We start from the raw sequence: 15281 nt of genomic DNA, 5'->3' as shown, positions 1-15281 counted from the left end.
CTTTTTCTTTCATATGGAACATTAGGGGGCTAGTCTTATGGGGGTCTCTTGTGGGAACCAAAGCTGCTCTAATTTGAAAAGAATAATCACCCATGCCATACTGGGTAACAGTGTTCTTCAAAATATGCATACATACATGTATGATATATATATATATATATATATATATATATATATATATATATATATAATATATATATGTAATATATATATATTACATATACTATATAGTTATATTATATATCTATTATATATTATAGAACTGCATAACTTGATATATATAATATGTAACTATGTAATTTGATGACATGTGCATACCACAAGCCTGATTTTGTTGATAATCATAACTTATAATGTTAAAGCTAGGCAACATCCACAATCAATATACTATCTAAGTTTGTTTAATCTATTATTCCACGATTGTATTTGTTCTTAATATTTAATTTTTTCCTTAAGCCACTTAATCATACTATAACTAATCTTATAGAGACTACAAATGGAGCAAAGCTAGTTTAGTATTTTTTTTTTATCAATAAAATGCCTGTGTAGTGAAGGAAAAAGGTAAACTGAAGTATGGATTGCGAACCCAGAACTTCATCTTTCACTGATCGCTTTAAGTGAAGACTCTCATCATTATGAAGGCAGCTGCAATTGTCCTATTTGAATCTGACTGGACAAAACAAGTCAAGACTGTAACATTCTGTAATAGCATAAGACTCTCCCACTGCCCAAAGATATCCTTTCACCAACAAAGGCTGTTTTCTTCTCTATTTGCTATAGCTGGAGGATGGAGAAACTTGCAAAAGAATCCCCGCCTCCTGAAGTTTTGGTTTTCATTTTATATAAATGCTGGTAGAGTATATGTAGGCAGCTCTCATAACAAAACCTTTAATACTGGCAGAGATATACAGAGATGATGGTATTGAACACATTCACTTACGAAAGAAAGATCAGAAGCAATAGAGACTCAGATTTCTGTGTTTTATTGCTCCATGATCAGAACTGTTGGTCTTAATAACCAGATGTTTAAGGAGGGATTATGAGGAACCTTGGATAATATTCTTGACTAATTCATGCCCTAATTCCCCATAAGGGAACTCTCAAAGTGTTCAGAAGTGGAGATGAATCTGGCAAAAAATATGTGGAGACTGAACCCTGCAGAATGGTCTTAGTTTGGAAAGCACACAAAGGCTGGCATCTACACATGGTGCTCTGATCAATCTGCTTTCTCAGTGGCAAAGGAAGCTAATGACGAATTTTACACAAGTTTTGGGTTAAAGGTCTGGCTCTTTTTTTGTCAATGGCCATGGCAGCCTACAAGTTTTAGATCTCAGACTTCAACTTCAGAGAGCAGAAATGAACATTAGACACGGCTCCCGTGCTCTCAGCCCATCCCTGTGCTCACATCGGTTACATGCCTAAGGTAGGATATGTTGGCTTTTCCCTATTATTAGCTGTATTACTCTTACAGTCAATTTAACTCCTTTGTCTGTGTCATCAGAATCATAACTAACACCTACATGTAGATTTAACTTAAGATAATGCATCCTGTTGTAATACACAGATGAAAGACAGTATCTGGAAAACATTGAACAAAGCTTGGCTCTCAACAGGGGGTCACTATTGTTATATTACTCAGTGACTCTTTCACATCTGTATATCTTGGCTCCTCAGCTACTTCATGGCTTCGTAAGGAAGTGTCACCTTTCATACCAGTATAGTTTTCTTTTCTATTGCTGTGACAAACAACAGGATTAAAAACAACTTGAGAGAAGAAAATATTTACTTGGTTTATACTTTTTGGTCACATTCCATCACTGATGGAATTCAGGACCAGAGTTCAAGCAGGAGTTTTATAAAGAAACCAAAGGATAATGCTTCTTGCTTGTTCATTCAGTCTTATGCTTAGCTACTTTCCTTCCTTCCTTCCTTCCTTCCTTCCTTCCTTCCTTCCTTCCTTCCTTCCATCTATTTTTTCCTCTGCAACCCAGAACCACCTGCCCAGAGAATAGTGCCATCCACAGTGAGCTGGGTTTTCTTACATTAATTAACTATAAAAGCAATCCCTTATAGACATACTGTCTTGGTTAGTTTTTTTGTCAAATCACAAAGTTTTTGTATAAAGCACAAATGGAAACCACCTTGGAAGAGGAACCTCAATTGAGAAAGTATCTTCACCAGATTTTTTTGAAGGCAATTTTGTAAGTTTTGATTAGTGGTTGATATAGGAAGGACCAGCTCACTGGAACTGGAGTAGTGCTATCCCTTGTCAGGTGGTTCTGGGAAGTATAAAAATGTAGGCTATACCCTTAGCTTAGCTGTGACACTGGAGGTGGGCTTCAAAGTTTCAGAAAGCCAGTGTCATTCCCAGACAATCTCTCACAGTCTCACTCTTACTCTCTCTCTCTCTCTTCCTCTCCCCTCTCTCCCCCCTCTCTCCATCTCCCCACCTCCCTTCATCATGATTATATCTCAAAATGCAAGCTCTCAGCTACTTCTCCAATGCCATGTGTGCCATCTTGCTGCCATGATCTCAGCATTGATGATCATGTTGACACCAAAAGCTCCAACAAACTCTTCTTCATTAAAAACCAAAAAAAACAAGGGGCTGGAGAGAAGGCTCAGCAGTTAAGAATACTGACTGCTCACCAGGCGGTGGTGGCACACGCCTTTAATCCCAGCACTTGGGAGGCAGAGGCAGGCAGATTTCTGAGTTCGAGGCCAGCCTGGTCTACAGAGAGAGTTCCAGGACAGCCAGGACTACACAGAGAAACCCTGTCTCGAAAAACCAAAAAAAAAAAAAAAAAAAAAAAAAAAAATACTGACTGCTCTTCCAGAGGTCCTGAGCTCAATTCCCAGCAACCACATCGTGGCTCACAACCATCTGTAACGGGATCTGATGCCTTCTTTTTGTGTGTCTGAAGATATCTACAGTATATTCAGATAAATAATAAATGAAAAAAATCTTAAAAACAAAAATTAACACAAAACCCATCAAACTGGGTATTACAAAATTCTTTCAACTGAATTGTAAGCTGTAAGTGAACTGCTCATTCTGTACCATGATCACTTCCAATAGGATCACGAAGAGAATTAGGACTTTCTATGTTCTTATTACTTCTAACAATAAATTTCATTTTGATTATATAGAGAATCTTGCCTATTTAACCCATAATTTATGTATGGACTGAGATAAATCATTATAATTATTATTTCTCCAGTGCTAATAAATGTCATCTTAGCATTCAGACAAGATTACTCAATTTTGTTTTCACCGAGTCTTACTCATAGAATGATAAATAAAATTATTCTCAAGATGTTAGATTGAATACAGTGCAACAATTAGATAATGAAAATAGAGGAACAAAATTGTCATAACAGGTTTGAGCATAAAATTATCAGTGACAAAACTGAAAGATCCGTGCTCAAAGATATGAAAGCATTGTCTATATGCCAGCCATTATAAAAAGTCATTGTGAAGATCCACAAATTCAAGTCAAATGTATGTATGACATTTTCATAGCTCAACAAAGTTGAAAAAACCTGTTAAGTATGCAAAAAACAATAATTAGATCTTTGTAGTCATTAACGAGTTACATTCCTCTTTCCTTTCTTCATCTCTCCCTCCCTCCCTCCATTCCTTTTTTTCCCTTCTCTTCCTTTCTCCTGTTTTTGAGACACAACCATGTCCCTGAAACTCCCTATCTAGAGCAACCTAGCCTCAAACTTGAGATTTTGCTGCCTCTATCTGCTAAGTGTTTGGATTGCAACAGGTGTGATTGATTATTTGATTGATATTTACTTGATTGGTGAGCTAAGAAAATAGAGATAAGAGACCCCCCTCCCTAGGAAGAGAGAGTTATTTAGAGAGAGAGAGAAAGAGGGAGAGAGAAAGAGAGGGAGAGGAAGAGGGAGAGAAGAGGGGAGGGGGAGGGAAAGGGAGAGAGAGAAAGGGAGAAGAAGGAAGAATGGAAGGAACAAAAGATGGAAGGCATGAACTAGGAAGGAGGGAAGTAGGAAAGAGGGAAGGCAGGAAATAGAAAGGGAGGAGGAAAGGAGAAGAAAGAAAAGAATGAAGAAGGAAGGAAGAAAAGAAGGAAAGAAGGACTGGCTGTATTAAATAACAGAAGTGTAGGCATTCTGGATGCTGGTTGCTTTCAGTTCCTGGCTTGTCTATGTCTGAGTGATTCCCAAGTTTAGTACTTGGTAAATGGTTTGTTTCCCCATTAGACACAAAAGACACTATTATTTATGTCTATGAATTTCCCAGGAGATGTTAGCAGAAAGCACATGAGCACAATGTATTAAGTTGTTTTTCAGCAGATGAAACCGCATCATCATTTTCATAACTTCATATAATGGAGGGCATAAAACCAAGAATTTAGCATAATCTTAGACAAACTGCAATAAGATACTAGCCTAGAGAAAGAAAAGAGGAATCAAAGATGATTAAAAATACTTAAGCTACATTAAAAGCAAAGCCCACTGGCCTGCTTTAAATAAGCAACACAGTTTAAACACAAGGGGAAATGGGTTAAAAGTAAAAGGAATTAAGCACACCACATAAAGAGTAACCCTAAGGAAGTGGGTGTATTTTCATCAGACAAAGCAGGTTTCTACACAGAGTGTTGTTAGAGCTATGCCATAATCTTAGTCTATAAATGGAAGACAATAGGGAGTTCATCAACAGGACAAAGAAAACCTACACACAGGCATCTAATAATAGACCTACAGAAGACATGAAGTCTGACAAAACTGAAGGCATCTGTTTCCTCAGTGTCTTATCTCTGTCCTACCCTGAACCAAAGCACAGAAACCAAAATTCTTGCCTACAGCAGGTCATAGAAATCAGAAGACCTCTGTAACAAGGCATAAAGGAAAGAATGACTGCTTTGTTCACCTGCCTCCTTGGTTGACGATCATTCCAGAGAAGCCCTACCATATAGGAAGGTATGACTCTGAGAAGCCAAGAGGAATGTCCTCTAGGCTTTGCTGAGTTTCCCCTCACCCCCCAGCTCAGTCTTTTACCATTACATCATGCCCTGTGTCAAAACACCTTTCTACACGGATATCCGTTTACCACAAACTTCAGGTTCAACTTAGAGTGGCAGAGGCACATGGCTGCTTCAGAGTTGGCAGATGAGATTGTGAAGCAAATGGCAAAGCCTACCAAGAACATGAGGTTTTACTTTGCTTGTCTTGTTTTTCCAAACCAAGGTCTTGCTTCTACCTATAACACTTTGTCAAGAAATGCAGATAACTTTCCTCCATCTCTTTCTCCCCAGATAAACATGATCAGAAGAAAATTATTGCATGAACTAGTTTCTGGCTTATGATCACCTTGGTGACATTTTTGCTATAGAACCAAGTTATCTTAGTGTTCTGATTAATTTGTTACCAGAGACAGCTGCTATTTTCTTTTCTTCTGTTTTCTGATATTTGTTCCAAAGAGGAGAACCATGGGGAAAATTATAGGCATAGGGCCTATATGATGAAATACCTGATGAAATACAACTGATGTTAAAGCCAGTACTAAGTTCACAGTTCTTACCAGATGAAGGTCTATTTGCCACCCTTTCCCTTTATCACGCTGTTATCAATTACTCTGAGCTGCAAAAACATCTGAGATACTCTATGAAATGAAAAATGATACTCAAAGTTGACCTTGGGAAAAGAAAAGGCTTCAGTATAATACTTACTATTTCCCAATGGTAATTGCTCTGCAAATCAGTTTCCGTTTCTTTACTTAACAGAAAAGCTGGGAAAAGATGTACTTGACTAGTTAGCAGGCAGATCATAGTCTTTCTGTCTTCTTCCCTCCCTCCCTCCCTGTCCCTCTCTTTGTCTTTCTGTATAGCCCAGGCTGGCCTCAAACTCGACACTAAACCCAACATAAAAGTACTTTTATTGATGCATTGCTATGCAATTAATGACACAGCTTCAGAGCTCCAGAAAGTAACTGGCTCCACTTGAGCATAGCTTTGCACCACTTATATGTATTCTGAAAATAGAAAAGATAAATAAAGAGATTTTATTGAGAAAGATGGCAGGTCTAAAACTTCTATTAAAATTCCTTTCTATTAAATAAAAAGATTTTTTCTAGTAAAAGATATGAAGTATCAAATTACAATCTACTGCTTTTACAGAAAATAAAGTGCAACGATTTAATTTTAATTTACTAAGATATACAATGTACTATAATATCTATCCTTAGTTGCTATTTGAAATTATGATAAAAGTGTTATGTTATCCTAAAACTAGACAAGCACTTATAGTTTTGAAAATTTACAAATTAAATAACAAAAATAAATTTTAAGAAACTCTTACAAATATTAATAAAATTTTATTTTAAATGATAATTATATTTGGCTATTGAGTATAATGAGCTTTCTTTCATCAATTTAATCATAGGTTGTATATTTCTTAATGACTTTATTAGTTTGAATTACTTTAAAAATAAAATGCAGTTTAAAATAATTGAGTGTCAATGTAAAAACATAAATTTACTTTAAACCAGTGACCTCTGAAACTGTCCATGTGGGTGCATATATGCATGAGCAAGTGCATATGTGTGTGTGTGTGCGTGCACATGTGTGCGCAGATATGTGTGGTATGTGTGTGCACTTGAGCATGTATGTTAGCAAGTGTGTATATATGCACGTGTGTGTGTATACTCAAGCTTTTGCATTTTTGATTGTGTGTTTATGCATGTGTGTGTGTGTTGTTTTGGCCCTGACCCAGAGTCCCATGCATGAGGGACAAGCACTCTAACATCTGAGCTATATCCTCAGCCCAACCCTCCATTTCTTATTATAAATTTGAATCTGTGCGGTCTAGCACTTTGACCCTATAATATTCACTTCAGTATTTCCTACTGTGTAGTGTAGCATAAAATATTTTAAAAAGCAATCCACACCATAGCGTGGATTGCTTTTTAAATATTTCACACCACACTACTGAATACTGAATACATAGCATTTATATGTTTATTTTTAAAATTTTGGCATCAGTACAAATGTTTGAGTTTTTCAGAAGATGTTCCTCTGCCACTTATTAGAATATCAGGGGGTGGGGAGGGTATTAGTCTATCTTTTAGTTCTTTCTTATCCCCAGAGGGTTTGTAACTGCTAGTTTCAGTAGAGTGTAACACTCTTCAATGTCAGGTATCATGAGCTGTTTTTCTACTCCTCAGCCAGTAAGACTACTGCAAAGAAACTGAAAGGACTCCTGAGTCCTTCATAAACAGAAGAACATTCTCAATTTTTGTAAAAATGAGACTGCAGACCCTCACCCATCAGTAGTACCCACATTCCCCTACAGATGATTCTGGTAATATTCATATTCAAGGCCATTGCAATAGGCAACACAGAATTTTTAAAAACAAAACATGCTATATTACTTAAACACCATTTTCTAATCTCTACATGTACAACTCTGAAAAAAATTCCACTAAGATACCTTCACTGAGTAGAGAGTTGCTGGGTTTCCTCTCTCCCTCTGAAGTAGTTCTCTCTCTCTCTCTCTCTCTCTCTCTCTCTCTCTCTCTCTCTCTCTTCTCTCTCTTAACATCTGGTTTTTCCTTTCATAAATTAATGCTTTCTATTAGCATACACGGAAATGGTTTACATTGCTGTGTTTTCATAGTCATCTTCTATATCTTGCTTAACCTGACAGACTCAAACACATCATTCCTCACCCACACTTAAACACGTATCCCTCTAAGACCTCCCATGTTTCACTGACATACTGTCACCCAGTCCCTTCAAACACCTATTACCAGATCTCAGTTCTTCTGAGGGTCAGTCGTCAAGTCGTGAGAGATCATCAGATTGATTCCAGCTCCTTCTAGAGTTTCCCTATCAGTGAAACATGCTCTGCTCTGAGCAATTCAGAAGATGTTGCAATCAGAAATTTTCCAAGCAGAGGCAGGTTAATTATGGCTTCAGCTGTGGCAGATGCTGCCGGGACAATCTTGCTGGGTGAGTTCTAAGTGATGCATGAGAAGTAAGATTCCTGCTCTTGCCAAGCCAGACCTTAAGTGCTGGGCCTCAAGGAAGAAGTGGGCAGGCAGTTTCTCAGCAGAATGTGCACTCCTCACCCTGAAAACACTTCTCACTCAAGAAAGGCTACCATGCATTTAGCCATATAATTATCTCCACCACAGATCTGATCCTCTTGTACTTCTCTTTGCAATACTTTTAATATGAGAAGCTTCCCAATTATTTTGCTTTTTCTATCTTGAGTATTAGAAGTATCAAGAAATGCAGACAATATGGTGTCATTTTTTTAAACCTCTCCTCGAGAGATAGTGCATGATTCAAGATCTTCAGTGAGTTCCAGTTTGCCTCTTCCTCATCCCGTATGCTACTTCTGTGTCTACTAGGTGGAGGCTTGGTGTTATAAAACCCATTAGGAGTTTTAGTGCTGTGTAGATTTCTGTTTTCAGCAGAGGCCTTGTATTATGAAAAGTTACAATTATACAGGTCTAGATTGGTTGAATATATAGTTGGTTGAATATATATGTATATATATATACATATATATATATGTGTGCGTGTGTGTGTCTATCTCAGTGTATCTATATTTATATCTATATCATCTATCATCTACCACCTATCTATTTATCTATCATCTATGTATCTATGTATCTATGTATCTATGTATCTATCTATGTATCTATCTATGTATCTATCTATCTATGTATCTATCTATCTATCTATCATCTATCATTCCTGAAAGTCATTTGCCATTGGAAACAGAGCTCAAGATCAACTACAGAATACTTCCCTTATTCTTTCACTTACTTTGCCTTAGAATGTCTGTATTTCCTAGAGTGAATTAGATGTTAACTGCTAATGACCTCTGTCACTGCAGGTGACTGTGGGAAATGGTACTACTCAGTTGACATAAGAGCTCTTTCCAGTTATTTCATTTCTGGAGATTTGAAATTCACGAAGAATCTTCTTAAAGAAGTTTTTAAAGTTTTATCATAGTTCAGACATGTCTACATACACTCAGAACATACAAGATTCGTATAAACAATACATAAGTAGGAGGCTGGAGAGATAGGTCAGGGGTTAAGAATGTGGACTGTGCTTGCAGAGGACCAGGGTTTGATCCCTTGTTCTCACATCAGGAGGCAGCCGACCACATGTATCTCTAGCTCCAAGAGCTCTGACACTCTCTCTGGCCTCTACAAGCATAGCCCCTCATACAATTGAAATGAAATAACTCTCCAGAACTACAACTTGCATTTTAGCTGGTCAGCTAAAATTTCTTTGGCATTGTAATAATAGTTACATTGGATCCTATTTGATTATAACTTTCAGCTGAAAATTGCTTTTGATATCTTTGCATAATAGTTTCAGTTACTCTCTAAGATTTATTTTTAGATTTATTTGTCTTATAAAAGCCTTATAATTCTGCAGCTTTGGCATACAGTTCTGCTTACACAGGGATATGTCCGACTAGCATGATATTTTAAAGCTCTGCAAGTGAAATAACGGGAAGGAGTTCAGTTCCTACGCTGGTAACTGAGTCGTCACTTTCTCCACAGTCCCCGGCAGCGAGCATTTGTAAATAGCCAGCATCAAATTCATCCTTTGAGGAAATACAGACATTCTTAGGGAAAGGATCTGTAAGAATACATGTTCTGTAATTAATTTTGAACTCTGTTACCAAAGGTTTTCTGCATCACATACGTTGAAAACTTATACAATGTAGTCAGCTGCACCTTTATACCAATGGAGCCATTCTTCATTTTTTTAATACATTACTTTTTATTGGATATTTTCTTTATTTATATTTCAAATGTTATCCCCTTTCCCGGTTCCCCCTCCCCCCCCCAAAAAAAACCCTATCACATTCCCTGTTCCCCTACTTCTGTTAGGGTGTTACTTCACCCACCCACCCACTCCCACCTTGCGCCCTGGCATTTCCCTACACTGGGGCATCTAACCTTCAGAGGACCAAGGGCCTCTCCTCCCATTGATGCCTAACAAGGCCATCCTCTGCTACATACGCGGTTGGAGCAATGGGTCCCTCCATATGTACTGTTTGGTTGGTGGTTTAGTACTTGGGAGCTCTTGGGGCGTCTGGTTGGTTGATATTGTTCTTCCTATAGGGTTGTGAACCCCTTCAGCTCTTTCAGTCTGTTGTCTCCTGAGAGGCTCTGTCAGAGCCTGACAAATACAGAGGCGGATGCTCTTAGCCAACTACTGGACTGAGCACGGGGTCCTAAATGGAGGAGTTAGAGAAAGGAGCCATTCTTCTGTAAAAGGGTTCTTTGCTGTCTGCTTGGATTTTCTCTTAGTTTACTTTTGACTTTTGTTCCTAATCTCAAATTCCACTTAGTTTCCTAAAATATGAACATCTTCCTGTAATGTATGCAGCATGTACACTTTTCAAGTCATTTGACAAATGTTAACTATGTAGCCAACTCCTCTTATTCTACAGCATACTTTCAAACAGGACTTGACTTTTTTGTTTCTGGACCTCCTTCATGAGAATTATTTAAGACATCCTAATGGTAACAGGGGAGTTTGCTAAAACATTGAGTTTTTCTAAATACAGCACCATAGCTCTGCCTCTGAGAACAAGGGGAGTTTCAACATGCTCACAAGACTTGTAGAGTAGTCCTTTCTCAAGATACTTCAATCCTACATAGAATGAGAATCAAAATAATCACAGGAGGTAGAGGAAGGGAATGGCCTGGGAAGGAGAGAAGAAGGGGAGGGAAAGGGGGGGGGGGCAGAACCAGTATTGGAAGGGACAGGAGAGAAGTACACAGGGTCAGGAATTTGAATAGAATCATGTAGCGGTTGGAGATGAGGAACTGGGGGTAGCCACTATAAAGTCCCAGACTCCAGGGAAGTGAGAGGCTTCCAGGAGCCACTGGTGATAACTTTAGCCAAAATACCCAACAAAGGGGACATACAACCTGTAGAGACCACATCCAGTATGATAGACATGGCCCCCAGTTGATGGATGTGGCCACCCATGCACATCAAATTTTTTCTTTTCTTTTATTGGATATTTTCTTTTTTTACATTTCAAATGTTATCCCCTTTTCCTGTCCCCACCTCCTGAAACCTCCTATCCCATCTCCCCTCCCCCTACTTCTATGAGGGTGTTCCCCCACCCATTCACCCACTTCTGCCTCCCAGCCCTAACATTCTCCTACACAGGAATCGAGCCTTCCTAGGACCAAGGACCTCTTCACCCACTGATGCCCGACAAGCCATCTTCTGCTACATATGAGGCTGGAGCCATGGGTCCCTCCATTGTACTCTTTGTTTGGTGGTTTAGTCCCTGGGAGCTCTCGGGAGTCTGGTTGATTGATATTGTTGTTCTTCCTGTGGAGCTGCAAACCCCTTCAGCTCCTTCAGTCCTTTCTCTAACTCTTCCATTGGGAACCCCCATTGGGACTGAGCCTAGGGACCCCAATAGAAGAGCTAGAGGAAGGTCTGAAGGAATTGAAGGGAATCGCAACCCCATAAGAAGAACAATATCAACTAACTGGACCACACAGGAACTAGGCCACGAACCAAGGAGTATATATGGAGGGAGCCAGGAGGAGAGGGAGGCTTGATGACCCAGCATAGGGTGATACTAGAGGGGCGAGGTAGGAGTGAGTGAGTGGGTGGAGGAGCACCCTCATAGAGGCAAAAGGGAGGGGGAGAGAGAAGGGAGGGGCTGCAGGTGTTTGTGGAGGGGCAATCCTGAAGAGGATATCATTTGAAGTGTAAACGAATACAATGATTAATAAAAAAGAAAGAAAGAAAGAAAGAAAGAAAGAAAGAAAGAAAGAAAGAAAGAAAGAAACCACAACTGTTAAGAAAAGAATACTGAGACAGGCAATCTCTAATTTTCACCTAACCTTCTAAATGAGAAGATAATTACATAGAGAGAATCCAACATACTGGGAATTTAATTTTTTGTAAAGACATAATTTTAAGACAAAATTCAGTGGCTATTTTAAGACATTGCAGCATCAGTGTACATTGTATATGGGAGAACGACAGTTCTAGAAAAGGACGCCATAAAACAGGATTCTTAAACTGAGTAGTTTGAAAGCCCATTTGTCAAGAAATTTTTACTTGACCCACATATGTAAGTAAGTAAAAATTCAAACGCTATTGCCAAATCATTAGTTTATTGTAAAATATTTGGTATATAAAATCCTACTATTTACTAATAATGAAAACATGGTTACAAATTGATTATATGGATTCTTTATTTCTTCTTACATAAATAACCAAACCTTAATTATATCTTTGATTCTTCAGAATATAGTGTCTTCAACATTTTTCATAATTGGTCAATACTTTATAATTAATTGTCAATGCTGACAACACTGCTTCATATAAATGCAACGTACATATTGGCAGATGTATATTTAGTGTAACTTCAGAAATTATTGAAAATTTTGTATTTATTCTAACCTGCAATTCATTAAATGAGTTTAAATTAGACCTCATGTCAGTAACTAAAGATTGATTTTTTTTTTTAAAAAGTCAAGCATTGTAATACAACACAATTTAAAGATAATTTTGTTGATACTTATATGCTGAAGACTGAGAATAGGAAAATAATTTTTTCTATGATTAAACCAATACATTTCTGTAAGAGAGGAAAGCTTTGTATGTATATTAAAATCATGGTAGTTCACAGCATATAATGGTTTTGGGATCAGAGCCAATGTGTTTCAAAGGACATTCATTGGTGGCGCCTGGCTAGTGGCACACACAGTGTGGAATACGCATGTGCATTCAGAGCTATAGCTAAAGTGAGACTCTGCAGTGCAGCACCAGAAATACCTTTGACTTGTTACATGTTTGATTTGGAATGGATTTTAACTCACTGCATGCTTCTTAACATTTTGAGTCAAACGGTTTCATGATCCTCTCAGTCTGTGACTTCTGCTGCCATATAAAGATTGGTTTGGTCCCACAGGAACAATACACTCATGCACAAAAGTGTTTCAAATATTTGTGGCTTTTTTTTTTCAGAGATACTTTGTGGATACTATCTGTCCAGATGGCTTTGTTTTCAGAGATACTTTGTGGATACTATCTGTCCAGATGCGTTTTGATAATGGAAAACTTTATTGTGAAATGCAAACATTAAAAGAACACATGAATATATCTGAGAAAAACATAAAAGCCAATAAAAGAATATGAATAAGATATAATCAGTGTCTCATTACACTTAAAGGAGGTGCAGATTGTAGTTATATCAAGCCGCATGGCTATTAAAGAATATAAAAATAATTATTTTTAAAATGTGTATATGTATGTATGTATGTGTAAGTGTATATATGTATATTGGCATGCATGTTCAAAGATGAGCATATGGAGGTCAGAAAACAATGGGACTTGATTCTCTCTCCCACCACGTTGGTCCTTGGATACAGATGAGGTAGTCAGGTTCAATTTTTGGTTGTTAGGCTTGGTGGCAAGTACCTTTACTTGGTGAGCCATCTTGCTGACCTCATGAAAACTGTTATGTATTTGACAAACTAGAATAAACACAGGATAAAAAAAATGTAAAAGACACTCACTTATAAATTGTGAAATTAATGCAAATTAAAACATCCCCAAAATATTCCACAAACTGGGGAACACAATAGATTGAAAAAATTCATTACACAAATGCATTTCATTTCAGAATATTAGAACACAAAATGACTTAAGATTGGCAGATAAAGGGTAGATTATGTTCTCAATGGCATTAGCCCAGCCAGCTAAATATTTGTAACAATACAAAGCAAATATCTACCTCGTGCCAGACAGGAACAGAAACTACACCTGAATTAGAATTTAAATATCAAGCAAAAGAACATAAATCCAAAAGAAATGCAGGCCAATATTTTAGGATATTTGAATGAGGAAAGAATTTTCAAGTAAGACACCGAAGGCAAAAGTAATGAACAAATCATTAAGCCACATAAAGTTTCTATATTTCTTTCTTCAAGTACCACAAGAATGTTCTCAAATCTGACTTTGGTTGGTAGTTATGTTAAAGCTTTACTTCACACTATCATCTGCTATCTCACCTCTGCAGCTTACAGATTATCTTTACCGAGTTATGGTGGTGTAAAGCTTAGTATGCCTTTATGGTTGTGTGCTCATACCTCTAAATGTAAAAAAAAAAAAAAAATGCATTTTAACTTGCTGGAATTAACTGAGGAATGGACCACGCTTTCACTATTGGCAAACTAAGGGCATTGGAGCAAGGTCATTTGAAAAACAGGACCCAGATTTGAATTCTGCCTATTGCTTGCCAAGTGGTTGAGTTTTGCAAGTTCTTATGTAAATTTCCTCCAATAAAGACAATTATGCAATTACAACAATGTAAATACCATTTAGGATGTCAGCTGCTGACCAGTCACTATGTTATGCTTTTAACTCTCACATGTAAGTCTTCACTGCAATCTGACAAAGATGGGATGACTGTCCTCTCTTATAAATGGCCATGCTGTGATTGGAAATGTAAAGCCGCCCATTGATGGGATGGTAAGAACTGGGTTGAACAGCACTCAATGGCTAATAGATAAATATTAATCAATACCCCTTTCTCTCTAGATGGGGTCAATATTACATTTTTAACTGTGGTCAGAAAAGATAACTTTAGAAATGTACAAGAATTGGGAAAAAGGGCACTTTGGGGAAGCCTGTGTCCTTAGGCTTCTATTTCTCCACTCTTCGGGGTCTGCTCCATTTGCTGGTGTGTGTGTGTGTGTGTGTGTGTGTGTGTGTGTGTGTATCATTGTCAGGGGGCATATTGTGATTGATAGTCACAATCTCTTACTATTCTTCTCCCATGGAACTTGGTGCTGCTGGTCATCAAAAAAAAAAAAAAAAAAAAAGGCCCAATCCTGGAGCTTTACCTCTCTCTGACACCGCCTCTACCAGCATCTCTTAATCCTCCTCCGTTGCCCAAATCGTTTGTTTACAAATTAATTTTTAGATATTAATTTTATTTTCTCTATATATGAACTGTCTTGCCCGCATGTCTGTATGTTCATCAGAAGGTGTTAGCACCCTTGGAACAATGGTTGTTAGCTACCATGCCAATGCTTGGATCAGAACTTGTGTTCTTGGGAAGAGCAACAAATGCTCTTAACTGATGGGCCAGCTCTCCAGTTCTGCCTTTTTAAACCTTAAAGTCTTCCCTCCCTCCCTCCCTCCCTCCCTCCCTCCCTCCCTCCCTTTCTTCCTTCCTTCTGGAATCTATACAGTGCCATAAGGAATCTTGAACTGGTTTTGACTTTATTGGAG

The 15281-nt window shown here is 37.9% G+C and overlaps 1 protein-coding gene across 1 annotated transcript in view; it reads right to left on the bottom strand.

Moving 5' to 3' along the window:
• The window catches only part of LOC117709563 (lipase member K), a 28920-nt gene extending 20994 nt beyond the window's left edge, over window positions 1–7926 (bottom strand). Inside the window, exon 1 of the mRNA XM_034504017.2 lies at window positions 7778–7926. The gene's annotated coding sequence lies outside the window, so the exon portion shown is untranslated. The remainder of the gene's footprint in view (window positions 1–7777) is intronic.
• Window positions 7927–15281: the final 7355 nt, after the last annotated feature.

This window comes from Arvicanthis niloticus, chromosome 1 (assembly GCF_011762505.2).
Source record: "Arvicanthis niloticus isolate mArvNil1 chromosome 1, mArvNil1.pat.X, whole genome shotgun sequence".
Taxonomy (NCBI): Eukaryota; Metazoa; Chordata; class Mammalia; order Rodentia; family Muridae; genus Arvicanthis; species Arvicanthis niloticus.
This window is presented reverse-complemented; position numbering and strand designations above follow the sequence as displayed.